This window comes from Oncorhynchus keta, chromosome 4 (genome assembly GCF_023373465.1).
Source record: "Oncorhynchus keta strain PuntledgeMale-10-30-2019 chromosome 4, Oket_V2, whole genome shotgun sequence".
NCBI classification, from domain to species: domain Eukaryota; kingdom Metazoa; phylum Chordata; class Actinopteri; order Salmoniformes; family Salmonidae; genus Oncorhynchus; species Oncorhynchus keta.
Window position 1 is genome coordinate 42,099,358 of NC_068424.1, and position 20,442 is coordinate 42,119,799.

Genomic DNA, 20,442 nt, shown 5'->3' on the forward strand with positions numbered 1-20,442 from the left:
CCCCAACGGTCCTAGGCATCCTTGTGAATGTTGAAGTGAGCATAACCTGAGCATGTTTCCATTTGCTATGGGATCAATAGGAAGTTATTAATCCCTGAGTATTACAATCATGTAATACCACAATATTACATTTATTTATTTTCATTTCAGAAATAAAACACCATGTTGAAATATGTGGTTTTAGGCTGAGTTTCTTCTGTACATCGGCTGATGTAAAAAGGGCTTCATACATTTTTTATTTGATTGATTGAACTATCAATCCCTTGTGTCGTAATGTCAGGTACACTCGCTTGAGGCAGGATGAGCTTCATCTTGGCACGTGACCATTTGCCACGTAGCAGTGTGAACCCAGCCGCCCTAGAAGAAGTACCCCCGGGTGCAGGGTAGTGAGGGTAGTGAGGTCTGCACAACCCATCACCGGGGGCAAACTACCTGCCCTCCAGGATACCTACACCACCCGATGTTACAGGAAGGCCATAAAGATCATCAAGGACAACAACCACCCGAGCCACTGCCTGTTCACCCCGCTATCATCCAGAAGGCGAGGTCAGTACAGGTGCATCAAAGCTGGGACCGAGAGACTGAAAAACAGCTTCTATCTCAAGGCCATCAGACTGTTACACAGCCACCACTAACATTGAGTGGCTGCTGCCAACACACTGACACTGACTCAACTCCAGCCACTTTAATAATGGGAATTGATGGGAAATTATGTAAATATATCACTAGCCACTTTAAACAATGCTACCGAATATAATGTTACATACCCTACATTATTCATCTCATATGCATACGTATATACTGTACTCTATATCATCGACTGCATCCTTATGTAATACATGTATAACTATATAGGGTATGTAACATTATATTCGGTAGCATTGTTTAAAGTGGCAAGTGATATATTTGACATAATTTCCCATCAATTCCCATTATTAAAGTGGCTGGAGTTGAGTCAGTGTGTTGTCAGCAGCCACTCAATGTTAGTGGTGGCTGTTTAACAGTCTGATGGCCTTGAGATAGAAGCTGATGGCCTTGAGATTTTCAGTCTCTCGGTCCCAGCTTTGATGCACCTGTACTGACCTCGCCTTCTGGATGATAGCGGGGTGAACAGGCAGTGGCTTGGGTGGTTGTTGTCCTTGATGATCTTTATGGCCTTCCTGTAACATCAGGTGGTGTAGGTGTCCTGGAGGGCAGGTAGTTTACCCGCGGTGATGTGTTGTGCAGACCTCACTACCTTCTGGAGAGCCTTACGGTTGTGGGCGGAGCAGTTGCCGTACCAGGTGGTGATACAGCCCTCCAGGATGCTCTCGATTGTGCATCTGTAGAAGTTTGTGAGTGCTTTTGGTGACAAGCCAAATTTCTATAGCCTCCTGAGGTTGAAGAGGCGCTGCTGCGCCTTCTTCACGATGCTGTCTGTGTGGGTGGACCAATTCAGTTTGTCTGTGATGTGTATGCCGAGGAACTTAAAACTTGCTACCCTCTCCACTACTGTTCCATCGATGTGGATAGGGGGTGTTCCCTCTGCTGTTTCCTGAAGTCCACAATCATCTCCTTAGTTTTATTGACGTTGAGTGTGAGGTTATTTTCCTGACACCACACTCCGAGGGCCCTCACCTCCTCCCTGTAGGCCGTCTCGTCGTTGTTGGTAATCAAGCCTACCACTGTTGTGTCGTCCGCAAACTTGCTGATTGAGTTGGAGGTGTGCGTGGCCACGCAGTCGTGGGTGAACAGGGAGTACAGGAGAGGGCTCAGAACGCACCCTTGTGGGGCCCCAGTGTTGAGGATCAGTGGGGTGGAGATGTTGTTGCCTACCCTCACCACCTGGGGGCGGCCCGTCAGGAAGTCCAGTACCCAGTTGCACAGGGCGGGGTCGAGACCCAGGGTCTCGAGGTTGATGACGAGCTTGGAGGGTACTATGGTGTTAAATGCTGAGCTGTAGTCGATGAACAGCATTCTCACATAGGTATTCCTCTTGTCCAGATGGGTTAGGCCAGTGTGCAGTGTGGTTGAGATTGCATCGTCTGTGGACCTATTTGGTGGTAAGCACATTGGAGTGGGTCTAGGGTGTCAGGTAGGGTGGAGGTGATATGGTCCATGACTAGTCTCTCAAAGCACTTCATGATGACGGATGTAAGTGCTACGGGACGGTAGTCGCTTAGCTCAGTTACCTTAGCTTTCTTGGGAACAGGAACAATGGTAGCACTCTTGAAGCATGTGGGAACAGGAGACTGGGATAGGGATTGATTGAATATGTCCGTAAACACACCAGCCAGCTGGTCTGCGCATGCTCTGAGGGCGCGGCTGGGGATGCCGTCTGGGCCTGCAGCCTTGCAAGGGTTAATACGTTTAAATGTTTTACTCACCTCGGCTGCAGTGAAGGAGAGGCCGCATGTTTTGGTTGCAGGCCGTGTCAGTGGCACTGTATTGTCCTCAAAGCGGGCAAAAAGGTTATTTAGTCTGCCTGGGAGCAAGACATCCTGGTCCGTGACGGGGTGGTTTTCTTTTTGTAATCCGTGATTGACTGTAGACCCTGCCACATACCTCTTGTGTCTGAGCCATTGAATTGAGATTCTACTTTGTCTCTATACTGACGCTTAGCTTGTTTGATTGCCTTGCGGAGGGAATAGCTACACTCTTTGTATTGGTCATGTTTCCGGTCACCTTGCCCTGATTAAAAGCAGTGGTTCGCGCTTTCAGTTTAACGCGAATGCTGGATCCCCTTCGCGAAAGTCATATTCTTGGTCGTACTGATGGTGAGTTGACGCTGCTCTTATATTCAGTAGTTCTTCTCGACTGTATGTAATGAAACCTAAGATGACCTGGGGTACTAATGTAAGAAATAACACGTAAAAAAACAAAAAACTGCATAGCCTTCTAGTAGTTGTTCCCCTTGCTCTGCATGGGTAACGCTGCTTCGAGGGTGGCTGTTGTCGTTGTGTTCCTGGTTCGAGCGAGGAGAGGGACAGAAGCTATACTGTTACACTGGCAATACTAAAGTGCCTATAAGAACATCCAATAGTCAAAGGTTAATGAAATACAAATGGAACAGAGGGAAATAGTCCTATAATTCCTATAATAACTACAACCTAAAACTTCTTACCTTGGAATATTGAAGACTCATGTTAAAAGGAACCACCAGCTTTCATATGTTCTCATGTTCTGAGCAAGGAACTGAAACGTTAGCTTTCTTACATAGCACATATTGCACTTTTACTTTCTTCTCCAACACGTTGTTTTTGCATTATTTAAACCAAATTGAACATGTTTCATTATTTACTTGAGGCTAAATTGATTTTATTGATGTATTATATTAAGTTAAAATAAGTGTTCATTCAGTATTGTTGTAAATGTCATTATTACAAAAAAATAATAATAATAATTGGCCAATTAATCGGTATCAGCTTTTTTGGTCCTCCAATAATCAGTATCAGTATCGGCGTTGAAAAATCATAATCGGTCAACCTCTAGTTAGTTCTGGTGATGACGAGAATGTTCATAATGCAAACAGAACTTAAGAGATCATGCAAAATTAAAGAGAAGGAACATTCAGTGACTGAAGAACCCCTAAAGCCATCATACGGACTGACTCTAGAAAAGCATAATGTAAATCCAACACCATTGCCTTAACGTGAACTCAAACTTGTGCTTCTGAGAGGAGCAATACTCTGATATGCCTGTCCGTTGCTTCTCTGTAGGCCATTAAGAGTAGACAGATAGATTATTGAGCAGACTGCACGCTGAAGGGTCCTGACACCCAATATGAACTGAATCCCTGATATTGGAGCATAAGGCACATTTGCAAAACTGAAATTGGAATAGAAAAGGCATATGTGATTATATAACAGAATATGTTGTACAGAGAGAAGACAATACAGTAGACTGCTGCAGAGTGGTGCAGCTCAGTCATGACATACCATCACATAGTTTAGAACTTACAGTATTACTAACAAACCCCCAAAACCGCAACTAACGTTAGCTACATACCCACCTTAACTAAATAGTCTAATGTCCTACTGAAATTGCTCAGCAGTAGCTGATGCATCTGCAGAATGGATAGTATGCAGTGTGAGCGACCTGATAATCAAAGCCCAGACGTACAAATACTCATGTCTAACGGTAAGCCATGGTAAGCCATGAGAGGAGAATAAATTATGTGATAACGAGAGAAATAGACCCCACAGATTAATAGATAAGAGTGCATATTAGTGTATGAACGCTTGATTGCCAACACTGAGTACCATGTGGATGTTTAGCAAGCCCACCACATCAAATAATTGTTTTTTTGTCAGATGCACTGAATACAACAGGTAGACCTTACTGTAGACCTTACAGTGAAATAATTACTTACACGACACTAAACCAACAATGAACTTAGTTAACCTCTTCAACCTATGGGGGCGCTATTTCATTATTGGATGAAAAAACGTGCCCATTTTTAGAGCAATATTTTGTCACACAGTGTTTTTTCGAACATTCTGTTAAAAATCGCGCAACATTTCAGCGTCCTGCGACTCATGCCAGGAATATAGTATATGCATATGATTAGTATGTGTGGATAGAAAACACTCTGACGTTTCTAAAACTGGTTAAATCACGGCTGTGACTATAACAGAGCGTGTGTTTCATCGAAAAGCGCAAGAAAAACTGATCACCGAAAACTGGGAAAAATATCCATGCGCCCCTTGCATGTATTGTCTATGGGAAAGCAAATTACATGGGGCTGAGATTGCAAGTCCTACAGCTTCCACACGATGTCGCCAGTCTTGTCAATTGCCTGGGCTTTGTTTCTTGGTCAAACGAGTAAGAGAGAGCCCATTCCTTCCGGTCTCCGACAGGATGTTTTGGAGGAGAAATTTTCGACCAGGATTTCAAGACGTGGAGCTTTTGAATACACATCGCCCGTGATCAATTTGATAGATTATTAACGTTTACTAATACCTAAAGTTGGATTACAAAAGTATTTCGAAGTGTTTTGTGAAAGTTTATCGTCGACTTTTTTAATAAAAAAAAAAAAGACGTTGCGTTTTAAAACAGTGTTTTTTCCTGGATCACACACTTTTCATAGATTGATATTTAGGGTATATATGGACCAATTTAATAGAGAGAAAAAAAACAATAGTGATGTTTATGGGACATCTAGGAGTGCCAACAAAGAAGCTCGTCAAAGGTAATGAATGTTTTATATTTTATTTTTGCGATTTGTGTAGCGCCGGCTATGCTAATTATTTTGTTTACGTCCCCTTCAGGTATTTCGGGGTGTTGCATGCTATCAGATAATAGCTTCTCATGCTTTCGCCAAAAAGCATCTTAAAAATCTGACTTGTTGGCTGGATTCACAACGAGTGTAGCTTTAATTCAGTACCCTGCATGTGTGTTTTAATGAACGTTTGAGTTTTAACGAGTGCTATTAGCATTTAGCGTGGTGCATTTGCATTTCCAGATGGCTAGATGGGGCGCCTGCGTGTCGGGTGGGCTTAAGAGGTTAACAAAAGGCTAAGCTTGAGAGCTAGCATATTGATTTAATTTCATTTGCGATTTTCATGAATAGTTAATGTTGTGTTATGCTAATGAGCTTGCGGATAGATTTACACAGTCCTGGATACAGGTTTTTTTCGTAGCTAAACGGGACGCAGAAAACGGAGCGATTTGTCCTAAACAAATAATCTTTCAGGAAAAACTGAACATTTGCTATCTAACTGAGAGTCTCCTCATTGAAAACATCCGAAGTTCTTCAAAGGTAAATGATTTTATTTGAATGCTTTTCTGGTTTTTGTTAAAATGTTGCCTGCTGAATGCTAACGCTAAATGCTACGCTAAATACTACGCTAGCTATCAATACTGTTAAACATATGCTTGTTTTGCTATGGTTGAGAAGCATATTTTAAACATCTGAGATGACAGTGTTGTTAACAAAAGGTTAAGCTTGAGAGCTAGCATATTGATTTCATTTCATTTGCGATTTTCATGAATAGTTAACGTTGCGTTATGGTAATGGGCTTGAGGCTGTAGTCACGATCCCAGATCCGGGATGGCTCGACGCAAGAAGTTAAGGAAATTCATAAGAAAATAAATATAAGCAACAAATAATCAAAGAGCAGCAGTAAAATAACAATAGCGAGGCTATATACAGGGGGTTCCGGTACAGAGTCAATGTGCGGGGGAACCGGTTAGTCGAGGTAATTGAGGTAATATGTACTGTACATGTAGGTAGAGATAAAGTGACTATTCATAGACAATAAACAGAGTAGCAGCAGTGTTAAAGAGGGGGGGGGGGAGGGGTGGTGCAATGCAAATAGTCTGGGTAGCCATTTGATTAGATGTTCAGCAGTCTTATGACTTGGGGGTAGAAGCTGTTTAGAAGCATCTTGGACATCTTGGCTGAGGGGGAATAGGATTTGTTGTGCCCCCTTCACGACTGTCTTGGTATGCTTGGACCATGTTAGTTTGTTGGTGATTTGGACTCCAAGGAACTTGAAGCTCTTAACCTGCTCCATTACAGCCCCATTGAAGAGAATGGGGGTGTGCTCAGTCCTCCTTTTGCTGTAGTCCACAATCATCTCCTTTGTATTGTTCACGTTGTGGAAGAGGTTGTTATCCTGGCACCACACGGCCATGTCTTCTATAGGCCGTCTTCTTGTTGTCGGTGACCAGGCCACAACAACACTGTTGTGTCATTGGCAAACTTAATTATGGTGTTAGAGTCGTACCTGGCCATGCAGTCATGAGTGAACAGGGAGTACAGGAGGGGACTGAGCACGCACCCCTGAGGGGCCCCCGGGTTGAGGATCAGCTTGGCGGATATTTTGTTTACCTACCCTTAACACCTGGGGGCGGCCCATCAGGAAGTCCAGGATCCAGTTGCAGAGGGAGGTGTTTAGTCTGAGGGTCCTTAGCTTAGTGATGAGCTTTGAAGGCACTATGGTATGGAACGCTGAGTTGTAGTCAATGAATAGCACTCACATAAGTGTTCCTTTTGTCCATGTGTGAAAGGGCAGTGTGGCGTGCAATAGAAATTGCTTCATCTGTGGAACTGTTGGGGCGGATTGTAAATTGGAGTGGGTCTAGGGTTTCTGGGATGATGGTGTTGATGTGAGCCATGATCAGCCTTTCAAAGCACTTCACGGCTAAAGATGTACTAATGAAGACATACTCTGATCGCTCAGTGCAGAAACCATCAGGAGTGTAGCAATACAATCGCAATAATCCATACCAGTCTGTGAGTTGCGTTCTATTTTAACGTGTGTAAGGAAATAGGGTTCCAATAATAATAACCATAGTCAATGATTTGTACAACATTTAAGTGTGACTGCTAGCTCAAGTCAGTACTAATGTGACTGGGATGTCCTGTAAAATATAACCCATCACAGATAGTGTTGTGTATTGATATTCTAGTTTTGTCCCTTTAGGGCACCTGTAACCCCCCTTGCTTACCTATGTTGAAATGCTTGGAATGTTCTTCCTGTGAAGCGCATTAAACAATGCCCACGTTCATTTCTACTCCCGTCTCGTTTCCTGTCCTTTTATTAGTTGTATAAGTAATACAGTGTGCTATACAACAGATAGTATGTATAATTCCAGCATTATTATGAGGTGCCCGACACGCAGTGAACACTACTATAGATAATGATGCTGCACTAAATGCATGCGTATAGACTGAAATACTATCAATCACCATAATAACACCATCTCCTGCTCATGATTAGAAAACATTGCTACTCACTCCTGTATATCAATGCATTGCCTGTATGCTAGCCTAGTATAGGCTCCTTTCTTCTTGTATGACTGGGATGATTCCCCATGATGGCAGGGAGTGTGCCGAATCTGCCTGAAAGCTGGTATTGGGAACAAGCAAGTCACTATATGATAGGCTACTCCCGAGCCTAGGTCACTTCTAACCACTATCAACTGACAACAATAGAGAAGTAACTTGGTTGATCCTTGCAATGAGCGACATCCCCGCAGCAGCTAAACATTGCAACATGAGCATATTGAACAACACAGGCGAGGTTCAAACACAGCTTGTGATATTCGCAAAGAAAATGTGACTCAGCATCTGGATTCAGTCTTATGTAGCAACGTTTGAATTTCTGTTTTTTACATTGGATAAAAGTAGAGACTCAGCACCAAAATGGTATATCATACACTGCATTTGAGGAAACAACAGGAAAGTAATTATGCTTTGAAAGTTGATCAACTTGTAAACTAACTTTTGAGAAAACCATCTTTCAATGTTTTGGTATTACTATTGGAGTGCCCGTTTTTAACTACACCCATTCAGCATTGTTCACACCCTCTTAGCCCCACCCATCTCTTTAACCTCTTGCGACGAGCAATCCCGTATCCGGGAGCGTAATTATAGCCTTAAGCTCATTACCATAACGCAACGTTAACTATTCATGAAAATCGCAAATGAAATGAAATAAATATATTGGCTCACAAGCTTAGCCTTTTGTTAACAACACTGTCATCTCAGATTTTCTAAATATGCTTTTCAACCATAGCTACACAAGCATTTGTGTAAGAGTATTGATAGCTAGCATTGCATTAAGCCTAGCATTCAGAATGCAACATTTTCACAAAAACAAGAAAAGCATTCAAATAAAATAATTGACCTTTGAAGAACTTTGCATGTTTTCAATGAGGAGACTCTGTTAGATAGAAAATGTTCAGTTTTTCCAAAAATATTATTTGTGTAGGAGAAATCGCTCCGTTTTGTTCATCACGTTTGGCTAAGAAAAAACCCAGAAAATTCAGTCATTACAACGCCAAACTTTTTTCCAAATTAAATCCATAATATCGACAGAAACATGGCAAACGTTGTTTAGAATCAATCCTCAAGGTGTTTTTCACATATCTATTCGATGATAAATCATTCGTGGCAGTTTGGTTTCTCCTCTGTACCAAATGGAAAAATGCATGCAGCTGGAGATTACGCAATAATTTCGACGGCGGACACCTGGTAAATGTAGTCTCTTATGGTCAATCTTCCAATGATATGCCTACAAATACGTCACAATGCTGCAGACACCTTGGGGAAACGACAGAAAGTGTAGGCTCATTCCTTGCGCATTCACAGCCATATAAGGAGACATTGGAACACAGCGCCTCCAAAATCTAGGGCATTTCCTGTTTGAAATGTCATCTTGGTTTCGCCTGCACTCACAGATATCTTTGCAGTTTTGGAAACGTCAGAGTGTTTTCTTTCCAAAGCTGTCAATTATATGCATAGTCGAGCATCTTTTCGTGACAAAATATCTTGTTTAAAACGGGAACGTTTTTCATCCAAAAATGAAATACTGAGAGAGGTTAAGGGTTAATCCGTGCATTCTGTACTAACTTGCCAGCTTCTTCCAGATATCTAAGAGAGAGACAACAGCTCACTGAACATTACTCACCCTGGCAGACCTGGTTAGGCTGTTACAGTATGTTATCCAGTGCGTTGGTGACTGCAACTGTGCTGTCAGATTGTCCATTTGTAAATTCCGAGCGCTTTGCGTTCAGAGTGCACACTGGACACTCTGGCCAATAAGTAGGGTTGTTCCGAAAGCTCTGACCTCACAATGACAGTAAAGCACCCATGCTAACTGGCTAACAGTGGCTCGCTACTTCCAGACGCAAAATGAGAGAACACCCCACTGACCATTTTACTCCCCTAGCAGAGCTCGTTAGGCACTATTCACCAACTAGAATTTACCAGCTAGTACGCCTTTCAACAGTTGCAGTGATATTCTATTTAAATGGATACTTGCATGGAGTCTTTTGTTAAGACATGTAACAAACGCTAACCCCATTCCGTACAAATGGGCGAAACCGCGACATTCAAACGAGGCTGAAAAGAAAACGAATGGGACTGTAGTGACTGTGTTGACATCAAAATCTGGGGTGTGAACTACGTTTCTATTCAAGCATTGATTGACATGGTAATGGCTCTATAGTATTGGAGAAAAGTTGAAAAAAAACGGTCCCCTCCAACCTGTACGTTACACCGTGATGTGTGTCATGGCGTAACATACAGCACGCATAAAGCAACTAATATTGTCTTTTACAGCCTGTCTCCACCAGGTGTAGCACTTCTCTCAACTTTTAGTAACAAGACAGGGACAGTGTAAGGGGGGATACCTAGTCATATTTTGCATCATCACTGCAAGCTATCATGACTCTCAAAAGCCACTGCTTACTTCTGAAGATCAATTTAGCACTGCCCTAAAAACCTGATTCAAATTCGACACAAACCTTCAAATAGGTATGTAAATGACACGTTATATTAACTCTTTACAGTGTTTTATTTACATTTTAGAGGCGATAAGGTGATAAGTTGGACAGAGTGAAAAAAGCTATCACACAATAGGTTTAGCCTCCCCACCTGCCATTTTTCAAAAGATCCGACGGAGCTCATTGCCTTCTTGAATCATGCAGAGATGGGCATCATGATTTTGTTGGAAAGGGGAGAAATTGTGCTTTACAATGGTATTGATATTACAGTTGATCTGGAAGTATTACGTTTTATGGGCCCTAAAATATGGTCGATTGTACGGACCGGCGCGATGTGCAAAAGGGAGTTACTTTACGTTAGCTAGCTAGCTAAACAATGGACCATAATCTCAACTCATGACATTACTACCCTGCATGAATCTGCATGTAGCTAACCAACCAGGTTCTATGGCTTTAACTAGTCAAGCAAACGTGTCTAAGGTATGAAGAATAAGATCATACAGCCAACTAACGTCAGCTGGCTAACAGTACACTTGAAATTAGAAACGTGTAATATTTGAAAATGTAGCTCGCTAGACTATTTTAACAGTACACATCATGGTTGGATGCGTCTCCTGTCTGATGCCATGCATGGTTTCGCTTAGTTTGACAATGTATTCCAGACTGGTGTTTTCTCCATCTCCTTAGCTATCATACTCAAATTCCACTGATTTCAAAACTTGGTCCTCCAGAAAGTGGAGAGCATACACATAACTTTCGCTAGCAAGCCAGCCAGCTAACGTTAGCTAGCTAACAGTACACTTTAACTTGACATTAGGTTTATGCAGTTTTACTACATGATACATTTAAAAAGCCACGTTTGACACAATTACCTAGACATACTGACCAGCTCCAGTAGACAGACGTGTGCTACATGGCAGACCAATCCAAACTCATCTCTCGGCATGTCCAGCCCACTCATGATCTCAGCCAATCATGGCTAGTGGGAAGGTTGCTGACCTTTTCTCTGGCTAAACCAACTAGGCTTGTAATTTAACAATTGTATTCATATTTACAAATGGCATACAAGTTTGATATTAAGGCACATGAAAGTTAACATGTTCGAGAAGGCATTTCTGTCAAATAATGCTTTTTTGATTTTTTTAAAATTTTTATGTTCAAACAGCTCTCCTGTGAAGTTGTGACTTGCGACATACGCCTAATTTCCTGAATCGGGTCACAAATATCAGAACACAGAACTGTAGTGAGAAACATCTAGTTACACAGCAGCGTTGATAAATAACAAGAACAAGCCCATAGTAGCAGTAGCTGCAAACGGCAGTAGAATGAGAGGGCAGATCTGTGAAGCTTAAATAGCTACCCAATAAGGTAGACGTAATTGATACTAGCCTCTAATTGTTACCATCTCAGCTGATGTGTCAGCTGAGGCGGGGCACTCGGGTTTCCTTTTTGAACTGTTTCCGCTTCATATATGAGGGTAAAAATCTGAGATGACAAACTGGATTTATGTTCTTGGGCACGTGGGATGTAAATACAAACAAATCAAATACTGAAAAAGATTTTGTCCAATATATCTCCTTGGTTACTAAATACGGTAAGGCTCAGGGGACTTCTCACAAACCTCAGATCGCTTCTCTGTGAAGAAGAGTGATGGAACAGCCAAATTATAATTTCAGACGGCTAAACTCTTGATCTGTCTGCAGCACACTTAGCTCTGAGGCTTTGATCCTTGATCTTTCAGCTGAGTTAAAAGAAAAAGAACCACAAATTAAATGAGCTCACTTGGTCTTTTTTCCACCAAGGAGGGGGAAAAAATCCCATTATATTCTGTTTTGTTTTAAGGGACCCAAAGTCCCAGGCTCATACGGAATACTAGTGTTCTCCCTCCTTCGCTTCCCAGCCCTCCTTTTGGAATGAACGGCTTTATGGAAGCCATAATTAAAATGTCCCCTCTGACCAAGTTACTTTTTTTAATAGCAAGGCAACATAATGTGTTTAGCTCTATTACCCACATAATGAGTTGGAACATGACACTTGCACGGTATATTATTAGTACACACATATAGGAAAGGGTGAACACCCAGGAATTATTTTAACATGTGTATATTGGTGATAAGCACATGGCACATTAGGTAGGAGAAGTAGTTCATTATTCTCAGGTGCAATGTATCGTCAGCCCAGGAATCGGTTTTCATGTTGTCTACCAGCCAGGCTCCTAAACAACAAAACAAACCTATCTCACAGGGGACTAATTAACCATGAAACCCAGTCCTGAAACTTACCTCTTCTAGCACATTCCACTGATACAAAATTAACAATTGCACTGAAACAAGTGTGCTCTCTATAGGGTCACCAATGGTAAAAGGTATTAACTTCTGACTGAATCATGTGGACTGACTGTAAAATGCTTGAGGATGATTAATGATATAACTACAGTAGGGCTGGCATATGTGGTCTTCTGCTTCTTTTCCACATGTCATTGTTATTTAAAGGCCCAGTGCACTCAAAAATGTGATGTGTGTTTTTATATATATACACTGCTCAAAAAAATAAATAAACACTTAAACAACACGATGTAATTCCAAGTCAATCACACTTCTGTGAAATCAAACTGTCCCCTTAGGAAGCAACACTGATTGACAATACATTTCACATGCTGTTGTGCAAATGGAATAGACAACAGGTGGAAATTATAGGCAATTAGCAAGACACCCCCAATAAAGGAGTGGTTCTGCAGGTGATAAACACAGACCACTTCTCAGTTCCTATGCTTTCCTGGCTGATGTTTTGGTCACTTTTGAATGCTGGTGGTGCTTTCACTCTAGTGGCAGCATGAGACAGAGTCTACAACCCACACAAGCGGCTCAGGTAGTGCAGATCATCCAGGATGGGACATCAATGCGAGCTGTGGCATGAAGGTTTGCTGTGTCTGTCAGCGTAGTGTCCAGAGCATGGAGGCGGTACCAGGAGACAGGCCAGTACATCAGGAGACGTGGAGGAGGACGTAGGAGGGCAACAATCCAGCAGCAGGACCGCTACCTCGGCCTTTGTGCAAGGAGGATCACTGCCAGAGCCCTGCGAAATGACCCTCCAGCAGGCCACAAATGTGCATGTGTCTGCTCAAACGGTCAGAAACAGACTCCATGAGGGTGGTATGAGGGCCCAACGTCCACAGGTGGGGGTTGTGCTTTACAACCCAACACCGTGCAGGATGTTTGGCATTTGCCAGAGAACACCAAGATTGGCAAATTCGCCACTGGCGCCCTGTGCTCTTCAGAGATGAAAGCAGGTTCACACTGAGCACATGTGACAGACGTGACAGGCTGGATACGCCGTGGAGAACGTTCTGCTGCCTGCAACATCCTCCATCATGACCGGTTTGGCGGTGGGTCAGTCATGGTGTGGGGTGGCATTTCTTTGGGGGGGCCGCACACCCCTCCATGTGCTCGCCAGAGGTAGCCTGACTGCCATTAGGTACCGAGATAAGATCCTCAGACCCCTTGTGAGACCATATGCTGGTGCGGTTGGCCCTGGGTTCCTCCTAATGCAAGACAATGCTAGACCTCATGTGGCTGGAGTGTGTCAGCAGTTCCTGCAAGAGGAAGGAATTGATGCTATGGACTGGCCTGCCCGTTCCCCAGACCTGAATCCAATTGAACACATCTGGGACATCATGTCTTGCTCCATCCACCAACGCCACGTTGCACCACAGACTGTCCAAGAGTTGGCGGATGATTTAGTCCAGGTCTGGGAGGAGATCCCTCAGGAGACCATCCGCCTTCTCATCAGGAGCATGCCCAGGCATTGTAGGGAGGTTATACAGGCACGTGGAGGCCACACACACTACTGAGCCTCATTTTGACTTGTTTTAAGGACATTACATCAAAGTTGGATCAGCCTGTAGTGTGGTTTTCCAATTTAATTTTGACTGTGACTCCAAATCCAGACCTCCATGGGTTGATCAATTTGATTTCCATTGATAATTTTTGTGTGGTTTTGTTGTCAGCACATTCAACTATGTAAAGAAAAAAGTATTTAATAAGAATATTTCATTCATTCAGATCTAGGATGTGTTATTTTAGTGTTCCCTATTTTTTTGAGCAGTGTATATATATATGTACTGTATACAGTACCAGTCAAAAGTTTGGACACACCTACTCCAGGGTTTTCTTTGATTTCACTATTTTCTACATTGTAGAATAATAATGAAGACATAAACTATCAAATAACACATATGGAATCATGTAGTAACTGAAAAATTGTTAAACAAATCAAAAAATATTTCATATTTGAGATTCTTCAAAGTAGCCACCCTTTGCCTTGATGACAGCTTTGCACACTGTTGGAATTCTCTCAACCAACTTCATGAGTTAGTCACCTGGCATGTATTTTAATAGGTTAAAAGTTCATTTGTGGAATATCTTGAGCCAATCAGTTGTGTTGTGATATGGTAGGGTATACAGCGAGTAGCGCAGTGGTCTAAGGCACTGCTCCTCAGTGAAAGCTGTGTCACTACAGTCCCTGGTTCGAATCTAGCCTGAATCACATCTGACCGTGATTGGGAGGTGCACAATTGGCCCAGTGTTGTCCGGGTTTGGCCGTCATTGTAAATAAGAATTTGATCTTAACTGACTTGCCTAGTTAAATAGTAATAAAAATGTATACTGCATATTTCATGCAATATGTGTTACAGGAAAAATAAAAGCTGAAATATACAAAACATGAGAGAAAATACTAAATAATGTCAAACTGAACCACTAAAAAGCACCCAAGGGGAAAGCAAAGCTAAAAATGTGTTTTAAGATCGTTTTGAAATATGTCCAGATTCTCTGTCAGGCTATTCCAAAGGCTGGGGCATAATAACTAACGGCTGCCTCTCTACGCCTCTTGGTCTATTTAAACAATCAGAATGTCCACAAACAAGGTTCTGGGTAGACAACTTGTTTCATATAACTGTTCCCTTAAATTTTGACCATTTTTATTTTGTAACTCGATGTCATTGGATAGTTAAAAGGCCAGTGACAGAAGACATGAGGGACCTGCTGGATACATAACTAAAAAGCATGTCTGACATTTATTTTGGTGCACAATACCAAAAGAAAAATCTTTAAATTCATTCTAAAACTCACAGGCAGCCAATTTAGAGAGCTTAAAACCGGTGTAATCTGTGCTCTCTGTTTGGTCTTGGTCAGTACCCATTCTGCAGCATTCTGTATGTTTTGCAGTTGACCTTGGCAATGTTCCTCAGGTGGTAAAACGCTATTTTGGTCACATTCCTAATGTGTGATTCTAAATTTATTTCAGAACCTAAAATACAAAACCTAGGTTTTTTACCTGGTGTTTTGTCTTTAATTCCTGTGAATTAAAATGTGTGGCTAGTCTCTCCCTGTGCTTTGGCCCCAACAATAATTACGTCGCTCTTGTCTTGATTTAGCTGGATGAAGCTGTATTATAATTCCAGTGGGTCAGAAGTTTACATACACTAAGTTGACTGTGCCTTTAAACAGCGTGGAAAATTCCAGAAAATGATGTCATGGCTTTAGAAGCTTCTGATAGGGTAATTGGCATCATCTGAGTCCATTGGAGGTGTAACTGTGGATGTATTTCAATGCCTACCTTCAAACCCAGTGCCTCGTTGCTTGACATCATGAGAAACATTTAAAGAAATCAGCCAAGACCTCAGAAAAAAATGTAGACCCCCACAAGTCTGGTTCATCATTGGGAGCAATTTCCAAATGCCTGAAGGTACCATGTTCATCTGTACAAACAATAGTAATCAAGTATAAACACCATGGGACCATGTAGCTGTAATACCACTCAGGAAGGAGACGCGTTCTGTCTCCTAGAGATGAACATACTTTGGTGCAAAAAGTGCAAATCAATCCCAGAACAACAGCAAAGGACCTTGTGAAGATGCTGGAGGAAACAGGTACAGAAGTATCTATATCCACAGTAAAACGAGTCCTATATCGACATAACCTAAAAGGCCACTCAGCAAGGAAGAAGCCACAGCTCCAAAACCGCCATAAAAAAAGACAGACTACGGTTTGCAACTGCACATGGGGGCAAATATGTTACCTTTTGGATAAATGTCCTCTGGTCTGATGAAACAAAAATATAACTGTTTGGCCATAATGACCATTGTTATGTTTGGAAGAAAAAGGGGGAGGCTTGCAATCCGAAGAACATCATCCCAACCATAAAGCACGGGGGTGGCAGCATTATGTTGTGGGGGTGCTTTGTTGCAGTGCACTTCACAAAATAGATGGCATCATGAGGGAGGAATATTACGTGGAAATATTGAAGCAACATCTCAAGACATCAGTCAGGAAGTTAAAGCTTGGTCGCAAATGGGTCTTCGAAATGGACATTGACCCCAAGCATACTTCCAAAGTTGTGGCAAAATCGCTTATGGACAACAAAGTCAAGGAATGGGCCAATATTCACCCAACTTATTGTGGGAAGCTTGTGGAAGGCTACCCAAATCGTTTTACCCAAGTTAACCATTTAAAGGCAATGCTACCAAATACTAATTGAGTGTATGTGTTAGGAGTTTGTATTGGAGGCGAAGTCAGGTGCAGGAGAGCAGAGTGTAGTGAACAGGCACACTTTTTATTTTTATATGACTAATGTATTTAGGTCATGAGAGACTAGTCAAGGATCATATCACCTCCACCTTACCGGCCACCCAAGACCCACTTCAGTTTGCATACCGCCCCAACAAGTCCAGAGGCGGCACAACACCATCACACCCCCCTATCCCATCTGGACAAAAGGAATACCTATGTAAGAATGCTGTTCATTGACCACAGCTCAGCATTAAGCACCATAGTACCCTCCAAGCTCATCATCAAGCTGGAGGCCCTGGGTCTCAACCCCGACCTGTGCAATTGGGTCCTGGACTTTGACGGGCCGCCCCCAGGTGGTGAAGGTAGGAAACAACATCTCCACTTCGCTGACCCTCAACACTGGAGGCCCCACAAGGGTGTGTGCTCAGTCCCCTCCTTTACTCCCTGTTCACCCACGACTGCGTGGCCATGCACGCCTCCAACTCAATCATCATGTTTGCAGACGACACAACATTAGTGGCCTTGATTACCAACAACGGCGAGACAGCTTACAGGGAGGAGGTGAGGGCACACAGAGTGTGGTGTCAGGAAAACAAAGGAGCTGATCGTGGTCTTCAGGGAACAGCAGAGTGAGCACCCCCCTGTCCACATCAAAGGGACAGCAGTGGAGAGGGTGGAAAGTTTTAAGTTGCTTGGCGTACACATCACAGGCAAACTGAAGGTCCACCCACACAGGCAGTGTGGTGAAGAAGGCGCAACAGTGCCTCTTCAACCTCAGGAGGCTGAAGAAATTTGGCTTGTCATCAAAAACCCTGACAATCTTTTACAGATGTGCAATCGAGCATCATGTCGGGCTGTATCACCAACTGCTACTGCAACTGCACCGCCCTCAACCGCAAGGCTCTCCAGAGGGTGGTGCGGTCTGCACAATGCATCACTGGGACCAAACTACCTGCCCTCCATGACACCTACAGCACCCGATGTCACAGGAAGGCCAAAAAGATCAAGGACATCAACCACCCGAGCCACTGCCTGTTCACGCCGCTACCATCCAGAAGGCGAGGTCAGTACAGGTGCATCAAATCTGGAACCAAGAGATTGAAAAACAGCTTCTATCTCAAGGCCATCAGACTGCTAAACAGCAGTCATTAACTCAGAGAGGCTGCTGCCTACATTGAAACCCAATCACTGGCCACTTTAATGGATGTTTAATGTTCACGTATCTTACATTACTCACATCACATGTACATCTTGTATTTTATACCATATATGCCGCTCGACCATCGCTCATCCGTATACCTACATGTACATATTCTCATTCACCCCTTTATATTTGTCTGTATTAGGTAGGTATTGGCGAATTGTTAGATTACTTGTAAGATATTACTTCACTGTCGGAACTAGAAGTACAAGCATTTCGCCACACTCACATTAACATCTGCTAATCATGTGTATGTGACAGGTAAAATTTGATGCTCAGAAAGAGTGATTTTGATCTCTTCAGCTCAGGGATTCGATCCAGCAACCTTTCAGTTACTGGCCTAACGCTCTAACCACTAGGCTACCTGACAGTATCAAAGCAAATTATCTAATGGTTCTGTCTCTTCGCAGCAAAATCTGCAGAGCTGGGATAGTTGTATCACATACCATATAACATATAATAATTTACATTTGAAAACTGTTTTAAATCCAGCATCATTTTCACTATCAGTTAATAAACCATGTGCCATGGTACATCGAAAATCTCTTCCCAACTCTTTTGAAATCTGTATGGCACAGCTGTCAATTTTTTCATTTATAAATGAAACTGGTATACTTTATTTTTCACAATTTTCTTTAACCAATTTTGGTCTTTAATGCAGGGCCAACAGACATGTTCCTTACTTTCTTCATTTTCCACTTGCCTCTTCCATTTTTTTGCAGTAATGCTGCAATTAGTTTGTTCTAATTTTGGATAGAGCAGACATTTCCATTTTTTTTGTTAGCTACATGTGTGGCAAAACTCCACCAGTCCTATTTATGACAATTTACAAACATTATACTGATGTAAACATTTTTTTTACCCATTTTAAATTCAGGCTGTTTACACAACAAAATGTGGAAATTGTCAAGGGGTGTGAATACTGTCTGAAGTCACTGTATACACACGCAAGCACGAACGCACACACAAACACAAGTCAATTTAATGTGTAACAGATCTCATTCAGATAACCCATACTGTCATGATCGTCGTATGGAGTAGACCAAAGTGCAGCTTGGTTAGAATACATTCTTCTTTATTAATGAAGAACACTTAAACAAAAACAACAAAACGAATAAGACAAACGTGACCGCTATATAAACAATGTGCTAACATGCAACATAACAGACAATAACCCACGAAATACCAAAAGAAGATGGCTGCCTAAATATGGTTCCCAATCAGAGACAACGATAAACACCTGCCTCTAATTGAGAGCCAATCTAGGCAACCATAGACCTACATAAACTCCTAGATGGAAAAAACCCTAGACAGTACAAACACCCTAGATGAGACAAAAACACATATCACCCATGTCACACCCTGACCTAACCAAAATAATAAAGAAAACAAAGAATACTAAGGTCAGGGCATGACAGTACCCTCCCACAAAGGTGTGGACTCTGGCCGCAAAACCTAATCTAAAGGGGAGGGTCCGGGTGGGCCTCTTTCATGGCGGCGGCTAGGGTGCTGGGCGTGGACCCCACTCCACCATAGTCTTAGTCCACTTTTGTGGCCTCCTAGGAACGGCGACCCTCGCCGCCAACCTAGGACTGGCAGCCCTACTAAAGGACCCCACTGGACTGAGGGGCAGCTCCGGACTGAGGGGCAGCTCCGAACTGAGGTAGCGGACTGTAGGTCTGGTGCGTGGTGCTGGAACTGGTGGTACTGGGCCGAGGACACGCACCTCAGGGCGAGTGCTTTGGAGGAGGAACCGGGAGAACTGGGCTCTGGCGATGCACAGGAAGCCCGGTGCGGGGGGCTGCCACCGGAGGGCTGGTGCGTGGAGATGGCACCGGATAGACCGGACCGAGAAGGCGCACTGAAGATCTGGAGCACCGAGCCTGCCCAACCTTACCTGGTTGAATTTTCCCCGTAGCCAGGCCAGTGCGGGGCTGTGCAGGCGAACCGGGGACACTATGCGTAAGGCTGGTGCCATGTATGCCAGCCCGAGGAGACGCACTGGAGACCAGATGTGTAAAGCCGGCTTCATGGCACCTGGCTCGATGCTCACTAACCCGGCCGATACGAGGAGCTAGAATGTACCGTACCGGGCTATGCACATGCACCGGGGACACCGTACGCTCCACCGCATAACTCAGTGCCTGCCCGGTACAACACCCTCTCTCTCCACGGTAAGCACAGGGAGCTGGCGCAGGTCTCCTACCCGACTTCTCCACACTCCCCGTGTGCCCTCCACAAATACATTTTTTGGGGCTGCTACTCGGGCTTCCAGCCGCGCCGCCGTGCTGCCTCCTCATACCGGCGCCTCTGCTTTCGCTGCATCCAGCTCTGCTTTGGGACGGCGATATTCACCTGGCTGTGCCCAGGGTCCTTTGCCGTCCAGAATCTCCTCCCAAGTCCAGAAGTCCTTTGATTGCTGCTGATGTCCGTTACCACGCTGCTTGGTCCATTGTT